This window comes from Carya illinoinensis, chromosome 1 (genome assembly GCF_018687715.1).
Source record: "Carya illinoinensis cultivar Pawnee chromosome 1, C.illinoinensisPawnee_v1, whole genome shotgun sequence".
In the NCBI taxonomy this organism is placed as follows: Eukaryota; Viridiplantae; Streptophyta; class Magnoliopsida; order Fagales; family Juglandaceae; genus Carya; species Carya illinoinensis.
The window spans coordinates 50540097-50560693 of NC_056752.1; the positions used below are offsets into that span (position 1 = coordinate 50540097).

The following is a 20597-nucleotide window of genomic DNA, read 5'->3' on the forward strand; positions in this document are numbered from 1 at the left end:
CACATCAATTTATCAGTTTACTTTTATATAACCGTTTTATAACTAAAGTATTTTCTACAAAGAAATTGTTTGGGAATAAAATAAAATGAGATTAAATAAAAATTCTGTGTATCATCCCATACTCCAAACCTACCTTTAAATAATAGAGAATTACTATAAACACAAAGAGATGGTACAAAATAAACTCACAAACTGATGTGGTTTCATGAAATCTATTAGATCTAATTTATAATCAAAGTAATTTTATAATCTGATATACAACATCAAATCACATCAATTTACCAGTTTACTTTTATATAATTCTTTTATAACTAAAGTATTTTCTAAAAAGAAATTGTTTGGGGGCGAGTCGATTCGTAGGAGACGCGTACCAGACTAGTTCCATTATTTATTGCTGAAACACCCACATCTTCGGAGTGCTCCCCATCCCGTCTTCCTCGGCAGGGCAATAAAATTTAGTGAGAAAGATGGATACTGGTGCAATTACAGAAATGCTTTTGGTTTTGAAAGCTTGCCTCCTTTTTGTTACAGCGACTGCTATTCTTGGAGTTGGCAACTCAGAACACGCTGCTGCAGGGAACATTCATATTAGTCATGGTGGAAGAAAACTGCGTGAAATTCCAGCAGGTATTTGAGAACATATACTGATCTTGAAATCTTTGTTAATCTTAAATTTGTGGGAATTAAAATCACATTTCTATTCATTGAGGAGAAAATGCATTGTTCCTTGCGCGTGTGTATTTTTTGCTTTATTTTCCTACCTACCTAGCTTGTTTATGCATGCCTTTTATTTAAAAAAGAAATCAAAATAAGGAAATTTTTAGGTGACATCCAAATCTAGGATACGTTTGGACAGTGAGACAATCTCAGATTATTTGTGAATAGTAATTAAAAAGTGCTAAAAATTAATAATAAAATATTGATAAGTAGTTGAGTGATTATCAAAACACAAACTTATACTCAATTCTGTTTTAATAGCTTATTTAATGATTTTATTTACAAGTTGACATGAAGGATACATGACTAGCTAACACATTGAAATTTATATTAGCCACTTTAATCTCGCTGAATTTATCTAGGAGGCCGTATATATAGCAATTCCGTTTGTATAATTCTCTCTTAATTTCTTTGCCAAAATTTCAAGGTTTCATCAGCATTGATTGTGGGAGCAATGAAGATTACTTTGAAGATACAACGGGTATTCGCTACGTGACAGATAAAGGATTTATAGATACTGGAGTTGCTGAGACTCCATCCCCTGATTTATCTGAAAGATATGTACGGCCGCTGAAGAACTTGAGAAGTTTTCCTCAAGGAAAAAGGAATTGTTATAGCCTGAGACCGGATCAAGGTAAAAACAATAAGTTCCTGATCAGAGCTATATTCCTGTATGGAAATTACGATGGCAAAAATCAAGGCCCAGAATTCGACCTATATCTTGGGGTCAATAAATGGATAACAGTGAAGAGCACGGATGGAAAAACTTAAGAGATTATTCACCTACTCTCAACGGATTACATAGATGTTTGTCTTGTGAACACTGGCCAAGGAGTACCCTTCATTTCAGCATTGGAACTCCGACGTTTGGACAATTCCATATATCTGATCACTGCGAGTGGGGCACTTCAATACTATTACCGTCTGGACGTTGGTATTGCTAATACTAGTACTGTACCAGGAATAATCAGGTGAATCATGAGTGTGATGCTAATTATAATTATAGATTGGGCAAGACTTGCTTGGTCTTCAAGTATATACGTACGTTCATGAAATTGTAATAGGATTGAGTAGTTAAACATACGTGTTGTTCAAGTATCATTTTGTTATTAGTATTTACAGTGTAAAAACGTTTCTGCAAATTAGGTATCGAGACGATGTATATGATCGCTACTGGTCTGCTCAACAAGTTGGTCAAGATTTGATCCCAATTTCCTCCGTCTCAACCATATACACCAACAGCACTGATAACGCTTATGAATTACCAGCTCAAGTGTTAAAGACGGCTTCCAAAACACAGAACGCGAGCAATCCACTGAAAGTTTCCTGGACCGCGCCAGACACAGTTTCTAAGTTTTATGTTTACCTTCACTTTGCTGAGATAGAGAAACTTGAACCTGGCCAGCAGAGGGAATTGACAATTGACTTGAACGGTGAGCGCAATCTCTCAGGCTCTTTTAAACTTGATTATCTAAAACCACTCACAATAGTCCAAGATGATCCACCAATTAGCGGTGACGGGACACGTTACTTCTCAATAAATGCGGCTCGAGGAACTACTATTCCTCCAATCCTCAACGCCTATGAGATTTATCGGTTACTAGAGCTACCAAATAAACCGACTGCCCCAGACGATGGTATGCTTTCTTTCTTCTCTTTTTGTTTTCCTAATTGTCTGGATTATATATCATGTGCTGTGCGTATGTGAGGCCGGAGTTGATTGTTGAAATCAACCCAAGTGTGAATTGCCCAAATGTGAATTGATTGTGGATTTACAGCCACCAACCCCATCCACCAACCACTCACCCACCCACTCACCATTAGAGGCTCACTTGGTCAAGAAGTGTGGCTATTTGTCCCCCATGGTTTCTCTTATAAAAGGAGACGATTTGTGAAGATTAAATCATCCTCACTGCGGTGAGAGATCGAGGCAGAGGCTTGGGGCGAAATTTGGGTTATGGAGAAACCCAGAACAGAGTGCCATTTGAGAGATAGAGAGATTGTTGATGAATATTTGTAAAATTGTACAAACATATTGAAAAATTGAATTTCCGCTTCAGTGGACGTAGGCAAGTTGCCGAACCACTTAAATAATGTCTCTATCTATTGTGGGTGTGATTTTTGGGCGGCCGGAGGCGCAACAAATTGATATCAGAGCTTTGGTTCGTGCAACTCAGAAAATTACAGTTGATCAAAATCAACTTTTGATCATACCACAATGTTCCTCTCATCAAGACGGATCCGTGGCCGCAAACGGCGTCAAAAACGGATGTCGGAGGAGCCCGTACGCACCCCTGGAAGTTGGAGAGTGCACAGACGCGCCTAAATCGTGTCGGAGGAAGAAGACGAGTAGGAAACACGCACCCCCACTAGCGTCTGGAGGAAGAAGACGTGTGTGCCACAATCTTCCACGCGCCTCCACGCTCAGGCACGCGCTACTGTAGCAAAAGACTGATCTGAACCGTACAAAAGTCGCAGATCGATTTTGGGCTAGATCTGAGTCATTCGGAGTCCGATTTCAACGATCAAATAGTGGTTTCTAATTATTTGGATCATTTCGGACTCATTCGTATGGTAAGAATGTCGAGATTCGCCATCAGTACTGTCGATCTGAACTGTCGATGTGTTGCAGATCATTTTGAGCTAGATCTACGCCAGTTGGAGTTCCATCGCGATGATCAAATAGTGCTGACAAACTATTTGGATCATTCCGAACTCATCTATACGGTGGGAATGTGGAGATTCACCATCGGTACTGTGGATCTGAACTGTCAAGGTGTTGCAGATCATTTTGGGCTAGATCTACGCCGGTTAGAGTTCAATTGTGATGATCAAATAGCGCTGACAAACTATTTGGATCATTCCAGACTCATCTGTACGGTGGGAATGTTGTGATTCGCCATCGGTACATTCGATCTGAACCGTCCACGTGTTGCAGATCATTTTGGGCTAGATCTATGCTAGTTAGAGTTCCATTGCAATGATCAAATAGTGCTGACAAACTATTTGGATCATTCCAGACTCATCGGTACGGTGGGAATGTTGATATTCACCATCGGTACTTTCGATCTGAACCGTTCAGAGTTGCAGATCAGTTGTGGGCTTGATCGTAGCCAGTCGGAGTCATGACGGACTCATTTGCTGTGGGCTTGATCGTAGCCAGTTGGAGTCATGACAGACTCATTTGCTGTGGGCTTGATCGTAGCCAGTTGGAGTCGAGATAGACTCAGTTCGTTTGGGCTTGATTTAAGCCAGTTGGGATCGTGAAATTTGATGGAGCAAATTTCAGATCATTGGACGATGCTGATTAACTTGTTATATCAGCAGGTTTTGGCAGTCATACAATTCATGGAGCATATTGTTATTAAGAGGAGAACCACATCGGATCTCATTGTAGCTTTCTTTGAAAAGCCAGTTGCAAATAACAAAGTGCAGATGAAGCTTTGGTGTGGTAGTGTGGATACGTACAGTTTAAGGAGGTTCTGTCTAGGAGATTGAAAATTTTAAGTGTGTCCATTGTGACCCTCCAATCTTTCCTGGGAACTGACTTAGTGAGGTACTATTCATTTCTACGGTAAATTCATTAAAGCAATGTCAGGAAGTAAGACTTCAAATCTTGTCAGATTTGAGGTGGAGAAACGATTCAATTTCAAAAAAGGCAGAAGGTACTATTGTTGCCTAATAGCATTTGGCGTTGTGGTCAAAAGGTTGGGAGGTCATGAGAATGGCTATGAGTAATTCTGCAAAGAAGTCGAAGTTGAAGTTTCTTAATGTAAGAGATCTTATCCTAGATGAGGAGGTGCGCAGAAGAGATTCTGGCAAGATCTCGAGTTGTTGGTCCTGAATGTTGATAGTAAGGATAGAGGCAAGTCAAGATCTGGACAACAGATGACTCGCTAGAAATTGTGGCAAGACAGGCCACAAGAGACTGCTAAAATCAGGAGAAAATTGAGAATGATGCTGTGAATATGGTGACTGAAGAAATACATGGCGTTGCATTTCTTGCAGTGCACAATGCTGTTAAAGACAGCTTGAAGACAGCAGTCATTCAGTAGTGTTTTCTCAAAGACGTTGAAGGGCAAATCAATCCCTGAAGTCAACAGTGATACTAGTGACTAGTGAAACGGCTAGTACAAGGAGCAGTTTCGGCAAGTGGCTCCAAGTCAGTAAATGGAGATACTGGTATTGATGCTAATGTTGTGTCTCTCTCCATGAAAAAAGAGACATGTATATCCTCATGGCATGCCGCTAATTCTCAGAGTTGTCATGATAGAGGATGTGTTAATGTTAGCAGGTCCACAAGTTTGCACACAGGCATTGGTTTGGCATTAATGCAGGGTGTGTGGTGGAAATTCATGTCGATGGCTGATGAACTTCCAGGAGAGCCAAACGTGGAAGTTACACCATAGTTTTCAACAAGGTTATTTTCGACATGGGCCGAAGTGAAATGCTTGGAATTGGTTTATTCTGAGTGGATATGCTTTTATGGTGAAGCATGATAGCCTGAGTTATGAAGATCTTCATTGAGGTGGAGATTGTTGCTATTGTTGCCCAATAGCATTTGGCGTTGGAAGGTCACGAAGGATTAATTGGTCTTGGCTCGAGTTAATTGTCGTGTGAATTAGATGAGAAAGTAAAAGGAACCCAGTTTTACTTTTCTAAAGAAATCTCCCTAGACCACGACATGAAGTACAGGTGTGAGAGATGGGAACAAAACGTCAGATGTTCCAGGGATATCTACACCTAAAGAACTGCCAAGACGATCAGACCTCCATGGTGGTTACTACCTTAAAATGTATCCTGTTGAATGAAGGTAGTGAACTACGGTATGAAGAAAAATCTTACAAGAAGGGAGATTATGCAAGTCGGAGACTGCACATAAGATGGGCACATGCGACTGAAGATAGCAGCAGGATGAAGGGTCAGTCACCCAGATCAGAAATGGAGACCTCAGCAACAGGTTCTCTGATATGTGTCAAGGTCCGTGCGAGACCATTGCTTCCCAGTGCAGTAGGAGATGTGTTGCCCTATGTAGATGTGTTGATTAAGGGCACTGTACGTGATGAACTAAAGTTATGCATCACTTTAGTTAGTCTTCTAAGTTGAAGACATGAGCTGTAAAATTGTGTAGATGATAAGGGATCATGCTGGAGATAGAGCTCGGCATGTTGAGAACCAGTCTCCAAGTTGGAGATTGGTGTGATTGTAGGATTGTGAAGCCTAGTTTGAAAGCTGTAAAGGCACCAGGCAGATTGTTCGCTCGAATGTGGCTAGAACGAAGCTCAGTTTGCTCAAAGTGTACATGAGTGCGGACTCATGGACTCAAGCAAAAGAAAGAATCCTAGAGAGTTGAGATTGTGCAATTAGGCACTTGTAAATCTCCTCTGAAGAAAATCCCTTGCAAGTTCCGTGGGTGTAGACGATGCTAATGCATTTGAAGATGCATTTGGAGAAGCATCTGGACATCCATTTAAAGACGTACCTGCAGATGCATTTGATAACGGATCTCTCATGGCTGACAAGCATTCCAATAAAGGAGTGCAATCATTTGAAAAATGAATCAATTTGCAAGCAGCCTGGTATGGCACACTTGGGTGGAGGGGGTGATTGTTGAAATCAACCCAAGTGTGAATTGCCCAAATGTGAATTGGTTGTGGATTTACAGCCACCAACCCCATCCACCAACCACTTACCCACCCACTCACCATTAGAGGCTCACTTGGTCAAGAAGTGTGGCTATTTGTCCCCCATGGTTTCTCCTATAAAAGGAGACGATTTGTGAAGATTAAATCATCCTCACTGCGGTGAGAGATCGAGGCAGAGGCTTGGGGCGAAATTTGGGTTCTGGGGAAACCCAGAACAGAGTGCCATTTGAGAGATAGAGAGATTGTTGATGAGTGTTTGTAAAATTGTACAAACATATTGAAAAATTGAATTTCCGCTTCGGTGGACGTAGGCAAGTTGCCGAACCACTTAAATAATGTCTCTATCTATTGTGGGTGTAATTTCTGAGCGGCTCAAGGCACAACATTGATCACATGGCCCGCAGAGTTGGTTCAACAAGTACACGAAATGCACCACCACCACTGCATCCATTTGGTGTTCCTTCATGATGGGTGCGGTGCAATTCTTCTAAGATTCTGGCCTTTAATTTAGTGTTTGCAACTCCTCCCATGGGAAACTTATAGCCATGGGAGAATAACGCGCATGGTTTGCACACTATTATGCTTTTTTGGTACTTCTTTATGGTTTTTTTTTTCTTCTTCTCAAGTTCTCCCTCCTCAGTCTTTCCCACTTTATGTTTCAATCGTTTTCTATTAATTCTTGTTTTTTCATTACAAACTTAAGTTACTGCTATGCTGGAGATCAAGGCCCAGTACAACGTGACTAGAAACTGGCAAGGCGATCCATGTGTCCCAAGTGATTACTCATGGGAAGGTTTAAACTGCAATAATGACACTCTTCCAAGGATCATCTCATTGTGAGTGCATTTCCGAAACATTGGACTTCTGTGGATGCATCCTGTGAAATTTCAATCACGCTGTGAAACTTTCATTTTGACCGAAACTTCAAACAGATAGTGACTCCCTGCTTATTGCATGAGAGTATTTTTTTTTTCTGGATTGCAATTTATCTTTAATCATTGGCAATAACTTTTCCTTGTTTCATAATTACAAACAGGAACTTGAGCTCAAGCAAATTGACAGGGGAAATTGCAACTTCATCCTCTAAGCTCGAACTAATCCAGTCCTTGTGAGTCTTAAGGCCTCATTTGGTTACACAGTTAAATAAAATGAGATGAGATGTTTTGTTAAAAGTTGAACAAAATATTATTAAAATATAATTTTTTAATTTCTGTTTTGAAAATTAAAAAAGTTGAATTGTTGATTATATTTTGTGTAAAAATTTATAAAAATTATAAAAAATAAGATAATTTAAATTTAGGTATACAAACCAACCATTAATTTGAAAAGCAATAGATATTTAATTAGCAACACAGTCTGCCAGCTTGAGATTGCCAATTGGCAGATCATGGACCCTGATTGGCGTAGAAGTTAATAATTGGAGAGTGTATTTTCTGAGATTTGATACCAGGAACTTTTACTTGGAAGGAATTATATTTATATGCAAGTCATGTTATTTAATATTTGATTTTCAACGACAGAAAACAATTGTTCAGCTTAGGCCGGTTTGGATTAAGAAATTCCCCAACTCATTTAAACTCATTTTACTTAATCATTATATTTTTTTTAACTTTTTATACAAAATATAATAAATAATTTAACTTTTTTAAATCTCAAAATAATAATAATAATATTTTAACAATATTTTATTCAACTTTTAACTTTTATATCAACTCATTATCCAAACCTTCCCTTATAACTCACTAATATTCTAATCCAAGATTTTCTTCTCTCTTTTTTTTCAGGGATTTGTCATTTAATGACTTAACTGGGCCACTGCCAGAAGTTTTGGAACAACTACCTAATTTGAAGACCCTGTAAGCTGTGGAGCTCTGATGTGGGTGTTTTAAACATGACCTTCAGGGAAGGAAATTGAAATAATGTACTTGGAACTATCTTTGCAGGGATTTAAGAGGAAACAAGCTCACGGGTTTAGTTCCTCAGGCTCTTCTGGAACGGTTTAGGAATGGAAAATTGGACCTGAGGTTAGTCTATCTTCCTACCCCCAATATTCTTTTTCTTTCTCTCCTTATTAATGTTAATTTCGTTTTGTTCTTTTTTACTTTTTTTCGGTTCATAATAAATGCTAGAAAAAGTCTATGTTCATTTATTCCCTGTGAGGAAAAATTATATTTCGAACTGTAATTTTTTTTTTTTTTGCATGATGGACGGCACCATCTAATATATTATAACTAATTGACTCTATCATCTTACCTTGATGCACTTCATACAAGGGTTGATGCAAATCCGGATCTTTGTCTGGACACTCCATGTAAGGGAAAGAAGAAACGGGAGTTTTTCATTCCAGTTCTTGCATCGTCTATAACAGCAGTCTTGATACTTCTCTTCATCATTAGTGCTCTTGCTATATATAGAAGGAAAAGAGGATCAGGTAGTTCGTTCAATATTTTCTTCTTCTGTAGTTGTTAGCACGGTTTATATAGGTGAGCTTGCTTACAAAGATATAGGCTATAGCAATCAATGGAAAATAAAAAAAGAACACACTTATGGATGGAAACTGCAAATGATCGATAAATAAATTACATTAGTGGAACACCATGGTAGGTGAAAGTGATGAACGCGCTCATTCTACTCACCTATTGTTTTGGATCCATTCTCACACACTTATGTTTACGGCTAGTTTTGAGAGGTCAACAAAATGTATCCTTCTTTAGATTGGCTTCCTGATGCCCTTTATTGCTCAATCATTAAGATAATATTAAAAATAAAGAGTTTCATCCTCCCATTTACTATCCATTCACCCTGGAGTTCGACATAGTTGAGAATCTCATTACTTTCTATACCGTACAACCATGGCATCTCAATCCCCTGCTATTTTGTAAAATCAAGTAGACCCAAACTCTTCATTAAGTGGGACACCACTTCGTACCCTCCTGAGGCTGACCTTGAAAAGGGAGATAACACATCCTAACATAGACAAGCATGAAATCCTAGACTTCTTATAGCATTACTCACTGTCAAACTATAATGCAGAAATCTAAGCTCAGCACGACTATAACATCACTGATTATGGGATTTGGTTGTACAAGCCTGAGGGTTAATCTGCATTCCCCTTTAGGATAAGTGGACTCGGGATTTTTAATTATAGTAACAAGCATGAGAGATTTAAAACATAAAGTAAGCACATTACAATGCAAGCCGCAAACCTATTTTTAGCAGACATGTGAATGTTTCAATTTTGATAATCTTTCTTGTTGTAGACATGGTTACCAAATCCAGCATCAAATCAAAGAATCAACAGTATAGCTACTCTGAGGTTGTTAAGATAACTAATAACTTCAGAAACATCATTGGCAAAGGAGGATTTGGAAACGTGTACCTCGGCAAATTGAAAGATGGAATTCCAGTTGCTGTTAAGCTTCTCTCTCCTTCATCAAACCAAGGGTACAAGGAATTTAGAACGGAGGTTAGATAGAATAGAAGACAGAGTTTGCAATTACTTGAAAGTTTTAAAGACTACAATTTCACTCAACTAAACAATGGAACTCCATTTCGAAACGCAGGCGCAGCTCTTAATGGTACTTCATCATGGAAACTTGGTTACTCTTGTTGGATACTGTGATGATGGCAAAAAAAAGGCGCTCATATATGAGTACATGGCTAATGGGAATCTGCAGCAGCATTTATCAGGTATTTGCGATCTCGTTTTCAAAGGCTCCTCTCATCCTATGAGTCGCTAGCTATATGTTACCTTCATCAAATCAAAAGTACATCATAGCTTAGATACAGTTCCATCTCTGAACCTGGTTGGCTTCTAGTTAGAGCAACCACCTGACACAGTGCATATAATCTCGAATCCTTATCAAGTCATTTCCCATAGGCAGTCCGATAAGCTTATACAATAAGGATACTCAGGATGGAGAAACTACTTGTTGGGAGGAAGAACTGAGCAATGACCTGAACACTATCAAGAAAAGATGCCATGGCTTGGAGAAAGAGTTGGATTTCAATAACCAGCTCCTGGTGGTTTCTAAAGAAAGATGCGATAGTTTGGAAACAGAGTTTCAGCTTTTGAAAGAAGATAGGGATCATTTGCACCAAATGGTCTCGGAGTCATCTCGAAAACTTGCACTGGTTGCTGACCAGAAGGAAAACGTTTTGAAGGATTTGAACACTGAAGTACAAAGAAGGAAAAATCTAGAAGAGGAGATTAAAGAGTTCAGCGTTGCCTTTCGCCTCTTGGCAGAGATCACTAGTGTGTTTCCAGAGTGATGTTAAGTCTAAATGTGAGAAGTTGAGAGCTCAATATTTAGTCTCTGTACCCAAATCTCTTGGGTGTTAAAAGTTAACTAGCACTTGCTTGTTTAATACACGGAACGGAAGCTAACAATTTGAGTGCCGGTTGTTTCTTAACTCTTATGAACTTCATGATGCTTGTCATTTATTTAAATGTATTTATTTGACCTAAAAGAAAAAGAGTCTGCATGTTTCACAGAAATGCGACGGAAATTATTATTTTCTTGCATGATTGTGAAAACCTGAATGAGACAAAATTGAATTTTTTGCTGCAGTGACAAACCCAAATGTCTTAACATGGAATGAGCGACTTTGTATTGCAGTGGACACAGCACACGGTTTGCAAACAAATTAACCACAAAATTATTCATCTTCAACATCTTTGGATTTGTTGTAAAATAACATTGTAAAATTGTATGACCACCTTGAGCTAGCCGTCAAATGCACAGTGCATAGTGCCAGCATAGTACTGCATAGTAACTGGCATAGTAAATGGCCGACATCGCACAGTGTGCATAGTGCCAGCACAGTACTGCATAGTAACTAGCATAATAAATGGCCGACATCGCACAGTGCATAGTACCAGCATAGTACTGCATAGTAAATATGCACAGTACCAGCATAGTACTGCATAGTAACTTGCATAGTTCCCTTTGTACGCCTATATATATCATTGAATTCTTTAAGAAATTCATAAGTTTCATAACTTCTCTGAGTTCTATCTCTCTCTCTCTCTCTCTCCTTTCGATAGTTTTATAACACGTTATCAGCACGAGAGTTCTGACGATCTTGAAGCTAATAGTCCTCTACTTCAAGTAAGTCTTTCAATATATTTTTTTATAGTTTTCAAAATGAATATGAAATATTAAACATACTTATATTCTTGATTTATATATGTAGAAAATGTCAAATCTTACAAAATTGGAATTCGTTGCTCTTGACATTTCTGGGAAAAATTATTTATCTTGGATCCTTGATGCTGAGATCCATCTGGATGCAATGAACCTGGGAGATACAATTAAAGAAGGAAATCAAGGGTCCCTGCAGGACCGTGCTAAGGCAATGATTTTCCTTCGGCACCATCTTCATGAAGAATTAAAAACTGAGTATCTAACGGTGAAAAATCCACTTATTTTGTGGAATGATTTAAGGGAGAGATATGAACACCAGAAAACTGTAATCCTCCCAAAAGCTCGTCATGATTGGATGCACCTGAGGTTGCAAGACTTCAAGAGTGTTAGTGAGTATAACTCTGCACTCTTTAAAATTAGCTCGCTATTGAAATTATGTGGTGAAAAAGTCACTGATGATGACTTGTTAGAGAAAACATATACTACTTTTCATGCCTCGAATGTGCTCCTGCAGCAGCAGTATCGAGAGCGAAAGTTCAAGAAATATTCTGAACTTATATCTTGTCTTCTATTAGCTGAGCAGAATAATGAGCTTTTATTAAGAAATCACCAGTCACGTCCTACTGGTTCTATATCATTCCCTGAAGTGAATGGTACTAGATTTACATCATTCCCAGAAGCGAATGGTGCATCTTTTCAAAGAAAAAGAGGGCGTGGACGTGGTAAGAAAAACTATAGAAGTGGAGGTCCTAGAAGTGACCACACTAAAAGGGAAAATAATAGATATACACCGTACCACCAGAAGTGGTTCAACTCAGACAAGGGCAAAGGTCCTCAAAATAAATTTGTAAAGAAATATGAAGATGAATGCCATAGATGTGGTATGACTGGACATTGGTCTCGTACCTGTCGTACAGCTAAACACTTGGTTGACTTATACCAATCTTCCATAAAAGAAAAAATAAAGAAATTTGAAACAAATTTTGCTGAACCATCATATGCTTTAAATTCTATAGATGGAGAAGATTATCTTACCCAATGAATATCCATGCTCTGCATGTTCTCAAGGTAAATTGATTATCAAACCATCTATCTCAAAGGTTGGTTTTGAATCTCCATCGTTTTTACAAAGGATTCATGGAGATATATGTGGGCCTATTCAACCATCAAGTGGACCGTTCAGATATTTTATGGTTTTAATTGATGCATCAAGTCGATGGTCACATGTTTGTTTACTTTCCACTAGAAATGCTGCATTTGCTAAACTTCTTGCACAAATAATTAAGCTACGAGCACAATTCCCTGATTATCCAATTAAAACTATTCGATTGGATAATGCAGGAGAATTTACATCTCAAGCTTTTGATAATTATTGCATGTCAATAGGAATAGATGTTGAACATCCAGTTGCCCACACACATACTCAAAATGGTTTAGCTGAATCATTGATTAAAAGGCTTCAGCTAATCGCTAGACCTTTACTCATGAAATCAAATCTTCCTATTTCTGCTTGGGGACATGCTATAATTCATGCAGCATCATTAATTCGAGTTAGACCATCAGCATATCACAAATATTCACCATTACAGCTTGCATTTGGTCAGCAACCAAATATCTCTCATCTTCGTACTTTTGGATGTACTGTATATGTTCCAATTGCACCTCCACAACGTACAAAGATGGGCCCTCAACGTAGACTTGGGATATATGTTGGGTTTGATTCTCCATCTATTATCAGATACCTTGAGCCTCTTACAGGGGATATGTTTAAGGCACGTTTTGAGGATTGTCATTTTGACGAATCCATTTTTCCAACAATGGGTAATGAGAAGTCGGTGCCTGAAGCACGACAAACATTGTGTAAAGAGAAGTCGGTGCCTGAAGCACGACAAGAAATTACTTGGGAAAATAAAGCTCTTTCCCAATTTGATCCTCGTACAAAAGAATGTAATCTAGAGGTTCAAAAGATTATTCATTTGCAAAGTGTTGCAAACCAATTACCGGATGCATTTACTGACACTAAAGGTGTGGTAAAATCATATATTCCTGCTGTTAATGTTCCAGCAAGGATTGCAGTCCCTGAAGGACAAGTTGCCAAAATAGCAATAGGCGAGTCTAAGATACGCCTGAAGCGTGGACGGCCTATTGGTGCTAAGGACAAAATTCCTCGAAAGAAGAAAATACAAAATGAATTTGGTACTCCTGAAGAATCCATACCAACACAGGCCATAAGAGTAATTGATGCTCATGAAGAGAGTAAATCTCCTGAGAAAGAACCTCCTGAAGAGGTATTTCATGAAATGTCTTCCCTTGAAGAGGGACAGGTACCTGAAAATAACGAGATCTCGATACATTTCATGAATACAGGAGAAATTTTGAATAGAAATAAAACTGTTGTCGACAACATATTCTCATATAAAATGGCTCTTGACATTACCAGAAGTAATGAAGAAATTGAGCCAAGAACTGTCGAAGAATGTCGACATAGAGATGACTGGCCAAAATGGAAATCAGCTATTGAAGCTGAATTAAACTCGCTAGCAAAGCGAGAGGTCTTTGGACCAATTATACAAACACCAAAGGGTGTAATACCCGTTGGATATAAATGGGTATTTATACGTAAACGTAATGAAAGTAATGAAATTGTGCGATATAAAGCACGACTTGTTGCACAAGGTTTCCTGCAGAAACCGGGGATTGATTATGAGGAAACATACTCTCCTGTTATGGATGCAATCACATTCAGATATTTGATTAGTTTGGCAGTTATAAAAAGATTGGATATGCAGTTGATGGATGTGGTCACCGCATATTTATATGGATCACTAGATCATGACATATATATGAAAATCCCTGAAGGATATAAAATGCCTGAAGCTTCTAATCTGAGTACATCCAGAAGTATGTATTCTATTAAGCTTCAAAGATCTTTATATGGGTTAAAACAATCCGGACGCATGTGGTATAAACGCCTTAGCGAATATCTATTGAAAGAAGGATTTGAGAATAATCCAATATGCCCATGTGTTTTTATTAAGAAATCAGACTCCGGATTTGTTATTATTGCGGTTTATGTTGATGATCTAAATCTTGTTGGAACTCCTGAAGAGATCAGAAGAACTGCTACATATTTAAAGAATGAATTTGAAATGAAAGATCTTGGCAAAACGAAATTTTGTCTCGGCCTGCAGCTCGAGCATTTGCCAAATGGAATTCTCATTCATCAATCAAATTATACAGAGAAAGTCTTGAAACACTTTTACATGGACAAAGCTCATCCCCTGAGTACTCCAATGGTTGTTCGATCACTTGATGTGCAGAAGGATCCATTTCGTCCTTGTGAAGACAATGAAGAAATTCTTGGTTCTGAAATACCTTATCTCAGTGCAATTGGAGCCCTGATGTATCTTGCAAATTGCACTCGGCCTGATATTGCATTTTCAGTTAATTTACTTGCAAGATATAGTTCTGCACCAACTCGAAGACATTGGAATGGCATTAAACATATCCTTCGATACCTTCGAGGTACGGTTGATATGGGATTATTTTATCAATATGGTTCAAGTCCACAATTAGTTGGATATGCAGATGCAGGTTATCTTTCAGATCCACACAGAGGTAGATCTCAGACTGGATATGTATTTACTTATGGAAATTCTGCTATATCATGGAGATCTGTCAAACAAACACTATCTGCTACATCTTCAAATCACTCAGAGATCATTGCAATTCATGAAACAAGTCGAGAATGCATTTGGCTAAGATCAATGATCCAACATATTCAAGAAAAGTGTGGTCTTCCAGTGATTAATGATAGTCCAACAACTTTATACGAAGATAATGCTGCTTGTATTGCTCAAATTAGAGGAGGATATATCAAAGGTGATAGAACCAAACATATTTCACCTAAATTCTTTTATACTCATGAACTTCAAGAAAAAGGTGAAATTAAAGTCAAGCAGATACGATCAAGTGATAATCTGGCAGATTTATTCACAAAAGCATTACCAACTGCAACATTTAAGAAGATTGTGCAGAACATTGGAATGCGGAGACTTGAAGACCTTTTATCATGCACTTTTCAGGGGGAGTAACGTCTTGAAGACTTATGCTGATTGTACTCTTTTTCCTTCGCTAAGGTTTTATCCCACTGGGTTTTCCTTCGCAAGGTTTTAATGAGGCAATCTTAAAGCATTTTACGGTACACATGAATATTGTACTCTTTTTCCTTCGCCATTGGTTTTTTCCCACAGGGTTTTTCCTTGGCAAGGTTTTAACGAGGCATATTCATTATAAGTGGTCATCCAAAGGGGGAGTGTTGTAAAATAACATTGTAAAATTGTATGACCACCTTGAGCTAGCCGTCAAATGCACAGTGCATAGTACCAGCATAGTACTGCATAGTAACTGGCATAGTAAATGGCCGACATCGCACAGTGTGCATAGTGCCAGCATAGTACTGCATAGTAACTGGCATAGTAAATGGCCGACATCGCACAGTGCATAGTACCAGCATAGTACTGCATAGTAACTTGCATAGTTCCCTTTGTACGCCTATATATATCGTTGAATTCTTTAAGAAATTCATAAGTTTCATAACTTCTCTGAGTTCTATCTCTCTCTCTCTCTCTCTCTCTCTCTCCTTTCGATAGTTTTATAACAGGATTTCTTTTTTCGTTTGCTTGAATAAGTCAACATTGTTTATTGGTGGAGTTGCAGGGTTGGAGTATCTACATAATGGTTGCAAGCCACCTATCATCCACAGAGATTTAAAACCGGCCAACGTTCTACTAAACGAAAAAATGCAAGCTAAGATAGCTGATTTTGGGCTTTCTAGAGCCTTTGCCACAGAAAATGATTCCCATGTGTCAACTTACCCAGCTGGCACATTTGGATACCTCGATCCGGAGTAAGTGTTTAGACTTAATGACTTCTGCAGAGCTCTTTTATTAGTATATTGTAATCAATTATCATATCTAAAGTTCTAGTTAAATCTATAACATTATGGAATGTTTGAGGATAAGATAACATGAGAAATCTGTGATTAATAGTGAAATGGTTTGTGAGTAGTAGTAAAATAATTTAAATTACGATATTTTATGTGATTTTGAAAAAAGAAAAAAGAGAAAAAGTTAAATAAAAATATTATAAAGTTAAAATATCATTAGAATATAATTTTTTAATATTATATTTATTTTGAGATTTAAAAAAGTTGAATTATTTTTTTAATCTTATTTGAAAGTTTGGAAAAGTTGTAAGGATTAGTTTGAAAAAATTGTAATTATTAGTTTAAAAATATTTGTATTTAAGTGATATTTAGAAAGAAAATAAGAGGAGATGAAAAACATTACCAAACATCCCCTAAACTTTTTCTCTAAATTTTCTACTACCTACCTATGTTTTGCAAATTTGTCCTTGTGGATCGCCACACGGAATCCCATGTTCCCAATGCATCCAAAATCTCCAAAACTTATTTTCCACTCTTAATTCAATGTGCAAAGAATGCTAAAGTATGTAGTTTTTGCAAGTACACTCTATTAGAAACTGGACAGTGGACACGTCTTACTTTATTCACCAGTGTGAGTTGTATAATTGATAAATGACACTCATATGTGTTCTACTTGCAGATTTGCAAGATATGGGAACTTCAACAAGAAAAGTGACGTCTATAGCTTTGGGATTATTTTGTTTGAGCTTATAACTGGTCGCCCTGCAATAATAAGAGGTCTTGAGGAAAACAATCACATTCTTGAATGGGTTATCCTTTGATTGAAAGGGCAGATATTCAAAACATTGTTGATCCAAGACTAGAAGGAGAATTCAACACCACTTCTGCCTGGAAAGTTGTGGAAATAGCCATGTCGTGCACACTGTCGGTTGTAATCCAAAGGTCAGACATGAGTCAAGTATTGGCAGAACTAAATGAATGTTTGGCTCTGGTTCGTGGGAGTAGTCAATCGATGGCAATTGAATGTAGAACTTCAAGCATGCCACACAATACGTTCCATTGGGAGCTAGAATCAGAAATTGCTCCCGTCCCTAGATAGTTACTAAACAAACTATGCTCAAAAGTTCCTTGTATGCAATATGACAAGTCTTTTGAAGACCTTATTATTAAACAAGTTTGTATACAAACTGTTTGTAAAAATTTCTCACAAAATGTGAGAGCTTTCAGAGAGTCACTTTATGTATTTATAGGAGTTTTACAGAGTTGTAATATCTACAAAAAAGACAAGTAACGGTAAAAAAATAAATTAGGATAGTGCAGTGCTTGATTTGGTCCTTGGTTATGTTGTTTCTAAATGTGTACATGTAGCCGTTGCTTGGTTGGTGGTTTCTATATGTGTGCATGTAGTAGCCGTTGCTTGGTTGGTAGTTTCGATATGTGTGCTTGTAGTAGCCTTTGCATCTGGATCATCGTTGACTGAGTTGATTTGGTGAGTATTGTTAATAATTATATCCTTATTTCATGAGGCTATCTTTTCTTCAATCGAGTATGAGAGCGATTACTATTATGCATTTCAACAGCAATTCAACAGCTTTCTAGGCTCTATTGGACTTATAAAGTACAATGATTACTAGTTTGTATTCTAGATGTGCTGACAATTTTTTAACACCCTTTCCGTGTCTAAAACATTGTTTGAAAATCCATAGATGCTAATCTACATAATGTAGAGGAAGTTTAATAGATTTTATGCAAAAAAATGTTAAGGTTCCTGTTAATTATAAAATAAATAATAAAATATAATTCTTTCAATCAATTTAAACTTTTCAGGTAAATGGTGATTTTACATGATATCAGAATAAATGTTCTAAATTCAAACTTTAACTCTACATTCTATCTCATTTAATTAAATATTTCACATATTGAGTCATTCATTGAATGAGAGTCTGACCCACATGTGAAGGGGAGTGTTAATATATAAAATAAATAATAAAATTTATATCTTTTCATCACGTTAAACTTTTAAAAAAAGTAATGATTTTACACTCCCAGTTAATCAATATCAATTCAAGTCACTTTTAGAAATAAGATCATTTTCTTTTAGTTTATCATCATCCCATAATGAATCGAGTAAGAAGAGAATGTGACAGGAATGTAGTGTTGGTGCATAAGGGGCTATAAAACAAAAAAATAGTGAGAGAAAAGTTTGCTTCAATATGCATTACAATGTCGCTTTCCTTAAGACAACATTCGCTCTTACCAATAATGGTATGCACAGGGATTATAACCGAATTTTCTTCCAAGATACAATAAAGCATAGAACAAGTCTATTTGTTTAATTGCGTTATACACACAAGAAATTAGATCTCGAATACTATCAAATTTTGCTATTCAACTAAGAAATTAAAAATCTGTTATTTGGGGAATGAACATATCCTAATGATAAGTTTTGAAGAAATGAAAACTTTTTGAGAGAGAGAGAATTTCTAAATTGCCTTCTGTCATTTCTGTAATAACTTGCTCCTTTTTTTTATAATTACGAGTCTCATTCTATATATCGAGTCTCAATGGCATACTTTTAAAGATATCAAGTGATTTTTAAAATAAGTCTAGTATTTTAAAGCTTATAAATATTTAAATATTTTGTAAATATTTATATATGATATTTTTAATATTATTGGATTAAATTTAATTTTAAATAACACAATTATAATATTTTTAAAGGAAAAACTCTACTTGCAACCGGCTGAGGGAATCCCTGTGTAACCAGTTTCATAAAAAATTTTATTTTTTCCCACCCTCTCTCTCTCTCTCTCTCTCTCTCTCTCTCTCTCTCTCTCTCTCTCTCTCTCTCTCTCTCTCTCTCTCAATTTTTTCGTTACTCGTTCACTCATTCTCCCATTCATATTTGAGTTCCACTTTGGAACGGTCCGGCTAGTTTTAGGCGTTTAACAGCCCTCAATCAAATGACAACACGTTAGTAAGTTTACACTAAAGAAGATAAAATCAAAGCACTCGATAATTCTTTGTTTCACTATCTTTGTTCATCCTCCATCGCCCAGAAATTAGATTTTCACACAAAGCAACTCAAATCACAAATCCAAACATACATCAAATAATCACAAAATCAATTAAAATCACCATTTGTTTTGAACAAAAAATCAGAGCATCAAAACAGTGATGCAACCTCATTGGAGTCTGAAGCCATTCAAGAACAACCACAGCATCACTACTTCTCTCTGTCTCTCTCTCTCTCTCTCTCTCTCTCTCTCTCTCTCTCTCTCTCTCTCTCTCTCTCTCTCTCTCTCTCTCTCTCTCTCTCTCTCTCTCTCTCTCACACACACACACACACCTCGAATCAATTCTGTCTGGGCTTTTTTGAACACGACGCTACTTCTCATTGCTCGGCACCACCGGTGACAAGCCGCGGTTCACCACTTTGCACAGAACCCTCCAATTTTTTAAAGCAAACTAAGAGTCAATTCAATACAAATTTTGTATGAAAATTTGATACAAAAATTATCAATAATAGGTGAAAATCAGTAGAAGATATCAGAACAAAACTCGGTGAGAAAAATGCGATTGAAAATCGACATCTTCAGAATCAAAAGGCTGCTCTTCGTGTAATTGTAGAATCATTTTTGTGGTGTGGTGGGATATGTATAACCGGAGATGGTGGCTGACGGAACTATTGGCGCCGAAACTAGTGGCTGACGGAACTGGCAATAATGGATCTGAAATTTGTGAGGGGTCGTTCGACTGGATTGAGTTTATGAAAGAGATCTACTTCGCAGGGTGCGATCGACTGGAGTGCCATCGATGGGCTTAGCTCCACATGCATCACCTACATCAATTTTTCAGTCGACGCCGGGGCTGCAAAAGGGGAGAGGTTCGAGGAGCAGATTATGCTGGAAGAGGGGGCTGGTGGGATGGGTTTGCCTCGGGGAGGTTCCGTGGGTGAGGGGTTCCGAGAGAGGGTCGGGCAGGGCTCGACGCCGGCGCGAGGTGATGGAGGGAGGGCCCGACGCCGATGCTGGGTGGTTGCGAGAGGGGGCGGAGGCGGAGAAGCATTCCGCCTAGAGAAGGGAAGAAGATTTTTGATGGGATAAAATTAGTCTGTGGTGCGGTTACAATGTTGATAAA

At 37.7% G+C, this 20597-nt stretch overlaps 1 pseudogene; it reads left to right on the forward strand.

The window, feature by feature from the left end:
- Positions 1–435: 435 nt before the first annotated feature.
- On the forward strand, positions 436–17985 carry LOC122281730 (annotated as a pseudogene).
- Positions 17986–20597: the final 2612 nt, after the last annotated feature.